Genomic DNA, 13,400 nt, shown 5'->3' with positions numbered 1-13,400 from the left:
TGTTGAGTTAATAGGTGTTCAGAATGGTTTGATCCCTATCCAGCTGAATTCCTGGGACCAGACAAAATCCAGGTCTCCTACTCCTCTGCCATCTTGCTCTGCCCCCTGCCTTTTAGTTTTGTTGATTGTTTCCTTCACTGTGCAGAAGCTTTTTTTTTGATGTAGTCCCAACAGTTTATTTTTGCTTTTGTTTCCCTCATCTCAGGAGACATATCTAGAAAGAAGTTGCTACAGCTTGTGTACTGTCCCAAGATTATTATGGTTTCAGTTCTCACATTTAGGTTTTTAATCCATTTTGAATTTATTTTTATGGTGTAAGAAAGTGGCCCAATTTCATTCTTTTGCATGTTGCTGTCTAGTTTCCCCAACACCATTTATTGAAGAGACTGTCTTTTTCCACTGGATATTCTTTCCTCCTTTGTTGAAGATTAATTGACCATAGAGTTGTGGGTTCATTTCTGGGTTTTCTATTCTGTTACACTTATCTATGGAGACACTGAGAAATTTTAAAAGTAGCCCACGTGAGCACAACTAAGACAGTATTAAGGGTAACAAAGTGCTGAGGTAAAAAGTCTCTTTTTAAAGTTGCAGCAATTAAAGATTTCTGAGAGCTGAAGAGCTGCAACCTGACTTGTAATTCATATATGTAGCTTATATCCTCTTAACTGATCATTTTAAAATGGCCAATTGTTACAAATCCAAAAGGGATCACATCCTATATGGCAATGAAACTCTGAGGAATCCCAGCCCCCATGACTATGTATGGTACCACCACTCTTTTTGCTGTAGTTCAGAGACATTCATGAGTAGATGAAACATTTCCAATTTAAAGTATAATTCTTATTAAATTCATTAAAATGGTAGTGCTGATTGGAATTTGTATTATCTGATTAAAGTGCCACCTACTGGGGCCCCTGGGTGGCTCAGTTGGTTACGTGTTTGTCTTTGGCTCAGGTCATGATCCTGGGGTCCTAGGATAGAGCCCTGCATGGGGCTCCTTGCTCAGAGGGGAGTCTGCTTCCCCCTCTCCCTCTGCCTGCTGCTCCCCCTGCTTTGTGTTCTCTCTCTGTGTGTGTCAAATAAATAAATAAAACCTTAAAAAAAAAAAAGTTCCACCTACTTTGGAATTTTGCTAAGAATCCCTTAGAACCTCTCCCTGTCTTACACGATCCATCTTTAATTCACACATTCCATAATAGTGTAGTAAGGAGTTTATATAGGCACACAGGAAAGTTAAAGTTTTCTAGCTTCTATATGAGCTTCCATTCGTCTTTGTATGTAAGGATAAATACTTCTGAGACACATCATCCATCAGTTGACATGTAATTCAAAATTTTCTTTTTGTTTTCTTGTTTTGTTTTGTTTTGTTTTGGGGGGTAGTAAGTACAGTTTTTATTTCTGTCCTTTAGCTCAGCTGCTTAGATACAACAAAAATACAAGTGAAAATCCAAACAAGTATTTCCTTTCTGTTCTGATAACCATGTGAAGCCTGGAAGGCTGCCTCTGGAATTTCCCTTTCTATTCTGCCAGGTGACCTCCCCCTTCCCTCCCCCCCCCCCCCCGTTTATTACTTATGTATTCTCCTGATGTTCTTTCAACATCATGATTGTTTTCAAGCAAACGTATATATTTCATTTTCTCCAAATTATTAACTCCTTTTTCATCATCCATCTCCAAGCTCCTTAAATGTTTGGAAGTTGGTAGTTCAGTTTCTTCATATTCCAGTAGTACTTCTTATCATCCAAAGCTGGAAGGAAGCCACTGCTGGTCAGCTGAGGTAGGCCCTGCAACCCAGGCAGGTGCTTTCGGCTCTGTCTTAGGGTCTTCCTTACCAGTCGGTCAAGCTCTTTGGCCGAAGGCCCCATTTCTCTGATGCTGTCAAAATACAGATGCTGTAACAGCTGTTCACATGTCAGTCTCTCAGCAGGATTTATGTGGAGACAGCCCTTTAAGAGCCCCAGGGCAGGATAAGAGATGTTTGGAAATTTTAATTCCAGTGGTTCCATATCTTCACTGTTTGGAATTTTCACCCCACTGAAGTCCTGATTTGTGCTAAATACTTGTTGGTGCCTAGGAATGAGATCTCCCAAGGTCTTCCTGGTTAGACAGAGCTGATCTACATCTGATTTTCCTGGCCACAGAGGCACCCCTGACAGCAGCTCAGCAAAGACACAGCAAACTGCCCAAACATCTACTGGGGTGCCGTACTGTGTGTCCCCCACCAAGAGTGCTGGGGAGCGCTACATGGTGGCCACGTAGTCTGTGTAGTAGTCACTCAGTCCAGTCAAAAGCCGAGCAAATCCAAAGTCACAGAGCTTAATCACTGAATGTTTTGTGATGAGGATATTTTCTGGCTTCACATCTCTATGTATGCACTCTGGGGAGAGTCCCTAGATGTCAGCTCCGTCCCACACACCAGAGTTCTTAGAGCTTAGAGGGAATGACTTTTAATCAGATATATGTATAAATCCCTATATATTTAAATAAAGGATTTTGACATCTCCATAGATAATTTTAGTTGATATTTTTGTAGTTCTGCCTTTTTTTATATTTCACCCCATGATTCCTTTTACATTTAAATTTGAATGTGCTATTTTATTTAACCATTTTATTTTGAGGAAATTGAATATTCATATTCATTAGTGAGAAATAATACCAGAGTTCTTAAGCACACTTTACTTAATTTTTCCAATGGTAACACCCTGCAAAACCATACCAGCATATTGATTTTGAGACAGTCAAGGTATAGAACATTTCCAGCACCACAAGAATCCCTCATATTGCCCTTTTATAGCCACACCCACTTTCCTTCCCCTTTTACCTTTTCCTTAAAACCCATCAACCACGAATTTGTTCTCTATTTTTATCATTTTGTCATTTTAAGCATGTTATAAAAATGGAATCATATAGTATATAAACATTTTGGTTACATTGGCATTTTTTTACTCATCACAATTCTCTGGAGATACACCCACATTGTTACATTTATCAATGGTGCATTCTTTTTTACTTTATTCCATGGTATAGATGTACCACATTTGTTTAACCATTTATCCATTAAAGGACACCTGAGATTTTTTTCAGCTTTTGGCTATTACAAATACAATTGATTTGTTTTAAAAACTCACCCCAACTCTTGAGTGGATAATGGACTACAATGAGCAAGAATGGAAGCAGAGAGACCCAGAGGGAGGTCATGACAGTCAACTCTATGACAAATTCGGCCACCACAATAGGAAGATTCTTTATGCTGGATCTTGTGGGCACAGGTGACCAACCAGGCTATGTAAGAAGTCTAGTCTCTCTCTAGTCTATGGTAATTAACTACTACTCCCTTTCATAATTTACTTTGGGCAGTTATTTCCCTTGAGGAGAAAAACATAGGCAGTGAAGCCTCTATGTTTCCTGCTTTGAGGCAGACAGAACTTAAAATCAAAACATCTTATATTTAATTGCCAAAATTAATGTGAAAGAGAACAGCAAAAATTTTTGGAAAAAAAATCCCCAAAATCAAAGACATGAAAATGTCAGCTGGCTCTTATAAATATGGTTTTAATAATGTATATTATATTAAAAAAATGAAATTAGACTTGGGATCTTTCCCCACGCAGGCTTGAGTAATTACCAGTCACAGTTATTTTTTCTCTTGAGCTCTAGGCAACCAACACTGTAATCTGTACTCTAGTCTCATCTATATTACATGTGAGAAGTGTTAGGTCAATGTCTTATTGAAATAAATTTTAGGAAAGGCCATATTTCCTGCCTGATACATGTCTTTTGTTAATATTATGCTGGAATAACTTAATAGCTGTTATTATGGAGATAATTCCACATCTCTTTTTCTGGTTGTGAGAAAATTGATGCCTACCATCTTTGGAAAATTATTTTCTGATACAATTTTGTTCTTCATCCCTGTTATTGGGCTTTTAAACTATTTTAAGAAGTGTATTTGCAGCTACACTCATCATGGAATGTGAAAGGTCTATGTTTTAGAGTTACTTCACCCTTCTTCCCAATGGGATTTCTCATACTTCTTAACTGTAATCCTTTACATGTCATTTTATGTGTGAAATCAACTCTGAAACAACTTAAATAGTAGCTTCTAAGATTACCTTTAGTGTTTTGATAGAGAAAAAAGTCTTTCCTATATTTTCTTTTGTAGTTTCCCTTTATCATATGAAGGAAGTTTTCTCTATTCTTAGTATTTTCACATAATTTTCACATGAATGAGTGCTAATTTTCAACAAGTAATTTTTTTTTATTTTCCTGTGATGATTATACATTTTGTATTTAATCTTATTAATATAATTAGTTAAACTGGTTGATTTTTCAAATGGGAAAACAATCTTAAATACCTGGAATAAAAACTACTTGATCATAATGGCTTAGATTAGTATTGTTTAATTGAGCATTTTTGCATGTGTATTTATAGAATATACTGGCTTTAAAGTGCCATTTTCATAACATGCCAGATTTTTAAATCAATAGTGTGTTGATCTCAAAGATTAGTTGAGAAGTACTCTTTTTCTATTCAAGAAAGAATAAGTGTAAAGTTGGTATTGTTTCTTCTTTAAATATTGATAAAAATTGTCCTGTGAATCCATCTTGTTTAGGTGTTTTTTGCTTTGCTGTTGTTGCTTTTATTGTCATTGCTGCTGATGTTTTAAGTTTTTTAATTATAAATTTAAGTTCCTTCACAGACATAGAGTATTCACTTCTGAAAAAGTTCTTCATAATGTTGACAAATTTTGTTCCTTAAATAATTTGACCATTTTAGGGGCAGCTGGGTGCCTCAGTCATTAAGCATCTGCCTCCAGCTCAGGTCATGATCTCTGGGTCCTGGGATTGAGCCCCAAATCGGGCTCCCTGCTCAGTGAGGAGTCTGCTTCTTCCTCTGTGCTTTCCCACAATTTCTCTCTCTCTCTCTCTCAAATAAATAAAAAAGAAACTTAGAAAAAAGAAATTTGACCATTTTATATAAAGTGTCAACTTCACTGGCACAAAGCTTTTCATACTATCCTTTGTATATCTTTTCAATTATGTAAAATCTATACTGATGTAACCTTTTTATTCATTTGTTCTCCATGCTTCTTACACCTTTTTTCATTATTTTCTTCTTCTTATTTTTTTTCTGTGTTTCAGTTTGGAAATTTTATGTTAACCTAACTTCAACTTTACATATCCTGTATTCTATTTTCTATTGAACCTAGCTAATGAGTTTTATTTTCCAATTTTTTTTTTCAGTTCTAAAACATTCATTTAATTCTTTATGGATATTGATTCTCTATTGAAAACTGCCATCTTTTCTTCACTTGATCCAATCATTCTCTATTTTCTTCACATATTAGTCACAGTCATATTAAATTCCTCATATGCTAATTCCAATATCTGGGTCATCTGGGAGTCTACTTCTATTGTATGTTTTTTTTCTTCATTTCTATAATGTCACATGCTTTCTGCCCCTGCACATCCAATAAATTAAAAAATATTATGGCAGACATGATGCATAATAGAAGTGTAGAGGCTCCAGTGATGTTTCTTTCCAGAGATAGTCCCCCTCTCTTTTTTTTTTTTTTTTAAGATAAAATGAGGGTCAGCTCTCCCCAATCAATATGGGATATAGCAACTGTACTAAGATTTCATATATCTCTGGACAATGTTTTTTATACACATTTTTCCTATCCTTTTGGCTGTTAATCTAATGATGCTTAGTCTTCTTATTCTTGAAAGATTGAAGGAGTTTCAGTTACACTCTTCTGACATTTTGACATTAGCTCTTATTTTCACACAATCTTGTTGCTTCAACACTGGCAAATATCTGAATAATAATATTAGATGCATGTCTGAAGCAGACATCTTCATAGTGAGAATTTTCCTATGAAGTTTGGTAATATTATAGGAGATTTTAATCTACTTTTAATGTGGTCCTACAGTGTCCATGCACAGACCCATAGTAGAAGAATGAAGAAACTGGTTGTTGACTCAGGTTTCTCAAGATTCTAGATTGTCACCTCAGGCACACATGACAACCAAAGATTGCTGGTTTATTATTCACCCAGTATTCTATATTTTCTTGGGCCAGATCTGATTTCATTCTGTACATAGGATCAGCAAATGCTTCAGGGAAGAAATCAGCAAGAAACTTTCAGTTGTCTTTGAAAGGATCTCTCTAGAATTGCATTCATTTAGTCGGTTTCTTTCATTGTCATCTTTTTTTTAATTAAGATTTTTATGTTACTCATTTTATATTTTCTGTATATTGAATCCTCAATGATTTCAGTGACCTTCCCTGGAAGAAAAGTCCTCTACTTGGACCTTAAATTCTGGTATTTATCAGAGTTTAAACCAAGGCCCACTTTATATTCGTTAGTTTTTTATGTTTTCTCATCTTCTTGAGACTCTTAAAATCATTTTTCCAGTCAAAATCCCTTTTCTAAGTTACAGAATGTTACACAAAACTATTTACTTAGCCTCTTGGGTGTTACAAAAGGACCTCAAATTTAAGTCCAGAACTGACCTTAATTACCCCTTAAACATGCCCTCTTCAACAGTCTGGTGAATGATACCAAACATTAAATTGTGTGAATTAGAATCATATGAGTTATCCTTGCTATCTCTTTCTACACAGTTTTCTGTATCTAGTGCACTGCAAATTACTGATGATTTTACCACATAGGTATCTTTTTAATCTACTCAGTTTATTATATCTGTATTGCTGTCACTGCTATTGCTTACCTCTTCAGTAGAGAGTTGCATAGCCTCTTCATTTGTGCCTTCTTCCAATTCATTCTTAGGAGATTGACTTTTTTTTTTTTCCCACAAAGCTAACTCTAATTTTGTCACTTTGCTTAAAATTTTTGGTAACTTCCCATTTTTTATAAGTATGCCCAACATCCTTAGTAAGGCTTTTAAATCCCCACCTATATATTCAGCTTCTTTTTGCAAGTGCCTCTCTTTCATGGTCTATTTTCCATCCACACTGGAACTAAGAAGAGATTAGTATAATTATCCCAGAATATTTTGAAATAAATGCTAGACATCATATTTCATTAATAAATGTCTGCATGAACCTCTCATTTATAAATATCTTTTAAAATACCACAGAAATTATTTTTAAATCTAAAATTATGAATACTCAATATTTTCTTAGTAGAATCAAATGTGTACTCAGCCCCCACCACATCCCACTTTGTTTGAATCAGAATCAAGATAATGTCCATACATCTATGGAGACTCTTTTAATATATTGATTCCCTATAGTATTTTTGTCATTAATTGTTAAATAAATTTAGTTTATTTGCTCTGTAAAGTCTTCTGCAGTCTGAATGTTGCTGAATACATCCTTGTGGTGTTGTTTAACATGCTAACATTTTCCCTATATTATCTTCTCGTATATTTAGGGGAAGTTTAGAGGCTTAGTTTTAGAGGCTTTTTCAGATCCACATTCAGTTTTTGGCAAGAAGTATATTGTAACTGATCTTATGTACTTCCATTGGGAAATACATAATTTCTAGTTGTTTCTATTTTTGGAAGCACAATATTTATTATATGTACCATTAATGCTTTAATACTAGTTTCACCCATTAGATTAAAATTCAATATGTACATGAAACAGTTCTTTATCATTGACCACTGTAACCCAAGTAACTAGCATAGTATCAAATGAAATATTTTCAATATATATTTAATTAAATGAATAAATGAGTGTGTATTCTATATTTTGCATCATTATGTATTTAGGATTCCAAACTGATCTTGGTGTTCTGCCTTAAGAAGCCTGTGCCTGTTACTTCCTTAGCTGTGTGTGAACTTCAGAACCTTTGGCACATAATATCAAATAATATCTCTGTCCAAACCAATTTACTAAGAGAGGGCCAAATGCTAGAATGGTTTCTTGCAGCATAAGCTCATGTCCCTAGTATGACCGTGGCCTCCCATTAAAATGCCTGCCTGATAAACATCAACACTGCCGGGAGAACCTATTGTTTATTCTCGGCAACACCTGGCAATAGGCCCTTGATCTCAATTTCTTAGAACATTTACTATGGAAGATCTTAGGATTATAAATACTTCCTTGGTCTCTGAGATATACATGTATCTCTTACAACTCAGGAGTGTCTCAAGGAACTGAAAGCCATTCCTTTGAAATAGAATCATCAGGAAGGATAAGACCTCTGTTTCTAGTCTCAGTGGGAGAATAGGATCTTAAAGTTGATAATTGCCAGTTAGCAAAATTACACATACTCCGACCAACTCTTTGTAATTTCTCACTTAACTGACTCTCCTTGAGTCTCTGCTTGTCCTCCACTCCCTTCTTTTGTTCCTCTCTTAAAATACCCAGTCATGTCTGCACAAATCTAATGAAGCTTCTCTTTCCCCTACTGCATGAAATCCGTTTTCACCACTTCAGTTATGTCTGGGTATGTTTATCTTTGACATAGGCTAAAATCATGTAACAATATATGTTGATGAAGTTCTGATATGGTTCCAAGTTGATATAATTAACCCCATCATTTCATATACCCAGAGACCTATGAGCTAATTAGTTATTTTAAAGCTTATAAAACTCTGCAATTTTATCTTTCTGAAGCTGATTGTAGGGATATGCTCAGTATGCTTCTTAGCTATAGTATTTCTACCCATTCAAACTATACCAAGATGTTTTTTATTTTTTAACTCTGCTTAATGCTTACTTGATGAAACATAAGTGGGTGGTCCCTTAGAAAAAAAAAGTTGATGATAGGAGACTCACATTTTGGTTTAGAGTCAAGTAAGTTCACTTAAATCTAATGGGATTTTTTTCACTTTATTCAAAAGACACAGATTATTTCCATAGATGCAGATTTAAGTAGAGTTTTTGTGTCTTTATTGCTTTTTCTTTATTTTCTGTTACTTGAGTCACACACTGTCAACTTACACAAAAGTAATTCTCTCCTAACCACCAATTTGAAATAACGTATACTTTTGCCTTCATTTTCTCAGCCTGCAATAAAAGGTTCAGATACAAAACCAGACTAGTGCTGCACAATTGTGGGGCAAATCCATACTGGTTGATAAATCATTCAGGCAGAATTCATTTATCAAAAATACATTTATTTAAATCATAGTTGCTTTGTGTGTGGAGGTACTAGCTTGGTTGTCCAGCACTTACTAAATAATTTATCAAACCCAGATTTGTTTTGAGTATACCAAAAAACATCCCATAGTAAAATGAAATAAAAGTCCCTATTGCTGGGAATAATACATTGGAGGAAATGTTGTAGCTCATAATCATATCTTAAATGCTGAGTTCAATAGACTTATATTTCCTGGTGTTATCTCATAACAGATAAAATAAACAATTTAATACATATTTGGTTATATCTCTTGATTTAAAAATGGTTGGTATTGTCTACTACTAGTCTTTCTTCTGCTGGTGAACAGAAAATAGTAACAATCTCATACAATGGAGACAAAAACCTTTGGTTTTGACCTGAGTTACTAACTGAACACCAATACCTAAGACTACTTTTTCTCTTTATCCAAAATGCTCTAGAACCCAAAGGAAAAACAGTCCCTGCAATTCATGAAACACACATAAAGTCTCTATTAATACTTAAGAGCTAAGACATATCCTTATTTGAAATAATGAATAGTAATAGGAATGATTCTGCATTTGGACCTGAGAGCAGGTTCTTTGTTCTATCCCCAGCAGATGGTGACCCAGCAAGTAGAGGTGGATGTTTTTTAGGTACAGTGGTTGGGCAAGCAGGCTCCAGAGTTGGGTTGCTTCATCTAATGTACCAACCTGCTCACTTCCTAGCTGGGTGGACTTGAACTTGGAAACTTTCTCTGTTCCATTTTGAAAGAGATTATATACAATTTCTCTATATTGCCCAGTAGCCATTCAGACTTGCTATATAGGTGTTAGGCAAGCTTGGATGATGTTGTTCTATGAGCTTAAAACATACAATTAAAAGAAATGTTATTTCAGCCTAGAGCAGCCATAAGAATGCTCCCCGCAGACTTCCCACTACAGGGAACATAACTGGACAAGGGCTCTTGCTAATGTTCTCTGAAACCATCCCTGTTTGTGCTGAGGCCACACTTCTTAGGGACTTCACCCAGCCACTAACAGAATGCACCCAGCCAATAACAGAATGCAGTATTAGTAAGGTAAGCCACGTCTGTAAGACACAGGACTCCTCTGACTATTGACCTTCGCTCACGGATTCACAAATAGCCTTGCTGGACCTTCCTAGGTCATTTCCACCCAATCTTCTCTCTTTCACACAGGGGCAGTGTGACAAGCCCAGGCTTTCCTGGCTCCCTGCCGCCCCTTCCTCTTCCCCTCCCTCCTCCTCTTCCCTCTCCACCTCCTCTCCTTCTTTTTTTTTCCCTTCTGAAACAGTTGCAGGCTTATCATGGTCTTGGTATCTGCTACATAGAAAGTAACATGTAGCCCCTACTCTACTGTCCCTCTCAGCTGGAATTACTAGATCTTCCTACCTTCAGGTCATGCCCTGCCTATTTCCTGAGGCATTTTTGCCCAGGACAGGACATTTACCAGCAGTTTCCCAGCACAACAAATCATAAGGTCTGGGATGAGTCTTAGTGCTATAAATCTGGCATTAGTTTTCCTTATTGTATACTAGACTTTAGACTGTCAATCACCTTAACTCCAGCTTCCTGCCGTATTGGTTTGGTTTATATGACTGGTCCTGTCTATATTGGTTTCTTTACTTCCAGACCAAACAATGTCTGGCTCTGAATCCTGGTGTACTTGGCTGACTTTGACATGCTACCTAGCCCTTACCATCCCCTCCTTCTGCAGAGGTGAATTCTCTTCCTGAATTGTCAGCTACAAACTAATGCCTTGTTACAACTAGACTGATTATTCAGATTCAGGATGCTTCTTCCCATTTACAAATGAGTTCTTCCTGTTATTTCTGGATTAAATTTCTTTGACTATCAGAATCAGACTAAAGCTTGTTTGATTTGGCCATATAAGGGGGTCAAAATACTAGCGATGGCCAGAGATCAGCCTATTAGGCTGGTTATGTTCTCTAGACCAATCAAGATTTCTGCTTTGTTGTGCAGGGACAATTTGCTAACATGCACTGGAGCTGAGTCCACCTGTAGTGATTAAATTGATAATAGAATTTTGAATTCTCTTCTTAATGTCAATAAGGCTTTGGGGGTGGGACTAGACAGGGAAAGCTGATATCTATGAAACTCAGCTTTTGAAACTAAAACTAATATAATAATGTGCCTACATCTTTTACTTTTTCCACTTTTATTATCCAGAAGCTCCCTAGCAATGAGATCAAATTATCATGATTTAATTTTACTTTTTATAAAAGCTGTCAACACTCAAACCAAACATAGCAGGTTTGTGTTTTTTTCTTTTCCTGATTTTCCTCTTATTTGCATATAAAATATGTATAATTTGATAGCAAATTAGTTAATAAGCTTAGTTACATTTTATCATATTACTACAACTTTTAAAACAATCCCTTCTATCATCTAAGTAATCTTATTTAAGGATTAATTTGTTGCAATACTGGCCTGTCTCTTTCCCTCCATCTCTCTATTTCTGTCATCTCTCTTCTACATAAACAGTCTTTGTTCCTACTAGAGACTGCAGGCACTTTCAAAGTTATTATTTCAGTGGTATGATCTCAAATCAGGAATCCATAGTGACAGATAAAAGGGATTACATGGGTTCTACAGGAACCCTGTGGCAAAGGAGGGCTTGATTGGTAACCTCAGAGACAATGAGACTTGTAAGTAGAGTTGAGAAGCCACTGGGATCTTCTTCTGAATAAGTATCATAAAATCAAAAATCACGGGCGCCTGGGTGGCTCAGTTGGTTAAGCGACTGCCTTCGGCTCAGGTCATGATCCTGGAGTCCCGGGATCGAGTTCCGCATCGGGCTCTCTGCTCGGCAGGGAGTCTGCTTCTCCCTCTGACCCTCCCCCTCTCATGCTCTCTCTCTCTCATTCTCTCTCTCAAATAAATAAATAAAATCTTTAAAAAAAAAAAATCACAAAGCTCCTGGAAATTAGAGAGGGAGGATAAATACTTTGAAAAATAATGTTTGACCTAAGGGATGTGCTGACAAACCTTCTTATGAATACAGTTACTATATTTATTGTAGGGATATTGATGAGAATGTTATTTTTATGAAAACCATGGGAGGATTTTCTCTCAGCTTCCACTATGAGACCTGATACTATTTCTCCTTATCAGTTGTTTGTTTTATTATGTTGCAAACTCTTTAACTTTTGTAGCTAACATTATTTGCTTTGGTTTTTTAACAGCTCTAAGAGTAATTTGCAGGTGACCTTTTAACATACAAATTTTGAGTACCAGCCAATCTTAACTTGGACTTTGGCTTGTTTTTCTTCTAAATTTTTTATGGCTTTTATCAATTAATTCCCTTATTTCTTATGATTATCAGAATTATGTACCATAAGATCTCATCATATTTAATTGAATGCAGTCAGTATCCTCTTTTTATGATATTGATTTTATATATTCTTTTTTTTTTTTAAAGATTTTATTTATTTGTGAGAGAGGGAACGAGAGACAGAGAGCATGAGAGGGAGGAGGGTCAGAGGGAGAAGCAGACTCCCTGCCGAGCAGGGAGCCCGATGTGGGACCGATCCCGGGACTCCAGGATCATGACCTGAGCCGAAGGCAGTCGCTTAACCAACTGAGCCACTCAGGCGCCCTGATTTTATATATTCTAATGTCCTTGACAATTTGTTCTTTGTACTCTCTTTTTGGCAATCGTTTTGTTTTTCATCCATTAAGTTTTTTCTTCCATGATACTCACTATCTTCAGACTTGGTGATACTTGGCCTTTTGATCACTCCCAGAGTAGTTTTCCTTTGCAGTTTCCCCTTTTCCTATTCCAGTTTTTTTTGTTGTATGTCCTTCAAACTCTCCTTGTTTTCTGGTCTAGAAATATGTTATTTTTCACTATATTTAGTGTTTTTTGGAAATACCAGTCATTTTGGGAGAGATGAGTGAGATCCATGGGGTCAGTTTCTCATCTTGACTCAGTGTCCTTTGTTCATTAATTTTATGGCTTCATGACGCATGCAAGAGGAGGGAATCTATCACTTGAAAGTCTCTGACTCATTCTAAGGGCTATGAAAAAAGCAAAAGATAAAGAAGCCCAACAAGCTTATCAAAACCAATAGGCTGATCTCTGAATGTGTAAAATCATAAGTAAGAAGGCCAGGAACAATAGAGCAATAGCATGGGCAGTGGGTCCTGTCGGCTGTCAGCACAAGGTCACTACCTAGAAATAGGTTTAGTCAATTGCATATAACTCTTAGGGGTCAGTATATTGTCTTGAATGGTTTGGCCAGCTGTTTCTAAAGGGTAATACCATGCAATAGCCACTGAAA

The 13,400-nt window shown here is 36.3% G+C and overlaps 1 pseudogene; it reads right to left on the bottom strand.

Moving 5' to 3' along the window:
* Window positions 1–1,682: 1,682 nt before the first annotated feature.
* LOC117998474 lies at window positions 1,683–6,960 on the bottom strand (annotated as a pseudogene).
* Between the last annotated feature and the right edge of the window lie 6,440 nt (window positions 6,961–13,400).

Source organism: Mirounga leonina, unplaced genomic scaffold (genome assembly GCF_011800145.1).
Source record: "Mirounga leonina isolate KUSES-001 unplaced genomic scaffold, KU_Mleo_1.0 Mir_114, whole genome shotgun sequence".
NCBI classification, from domain to species: domain Eukaryota; kingdom Metazoa; phylum Chordata; class Mammalia; order Carnivora; family Phocidae; genus Mirounga; species Mirounga leonina.
Note: the sequence above shows the minus strand (reverse complement) of the source record. Positions and strands in the feature narration are given on the sequence as shown.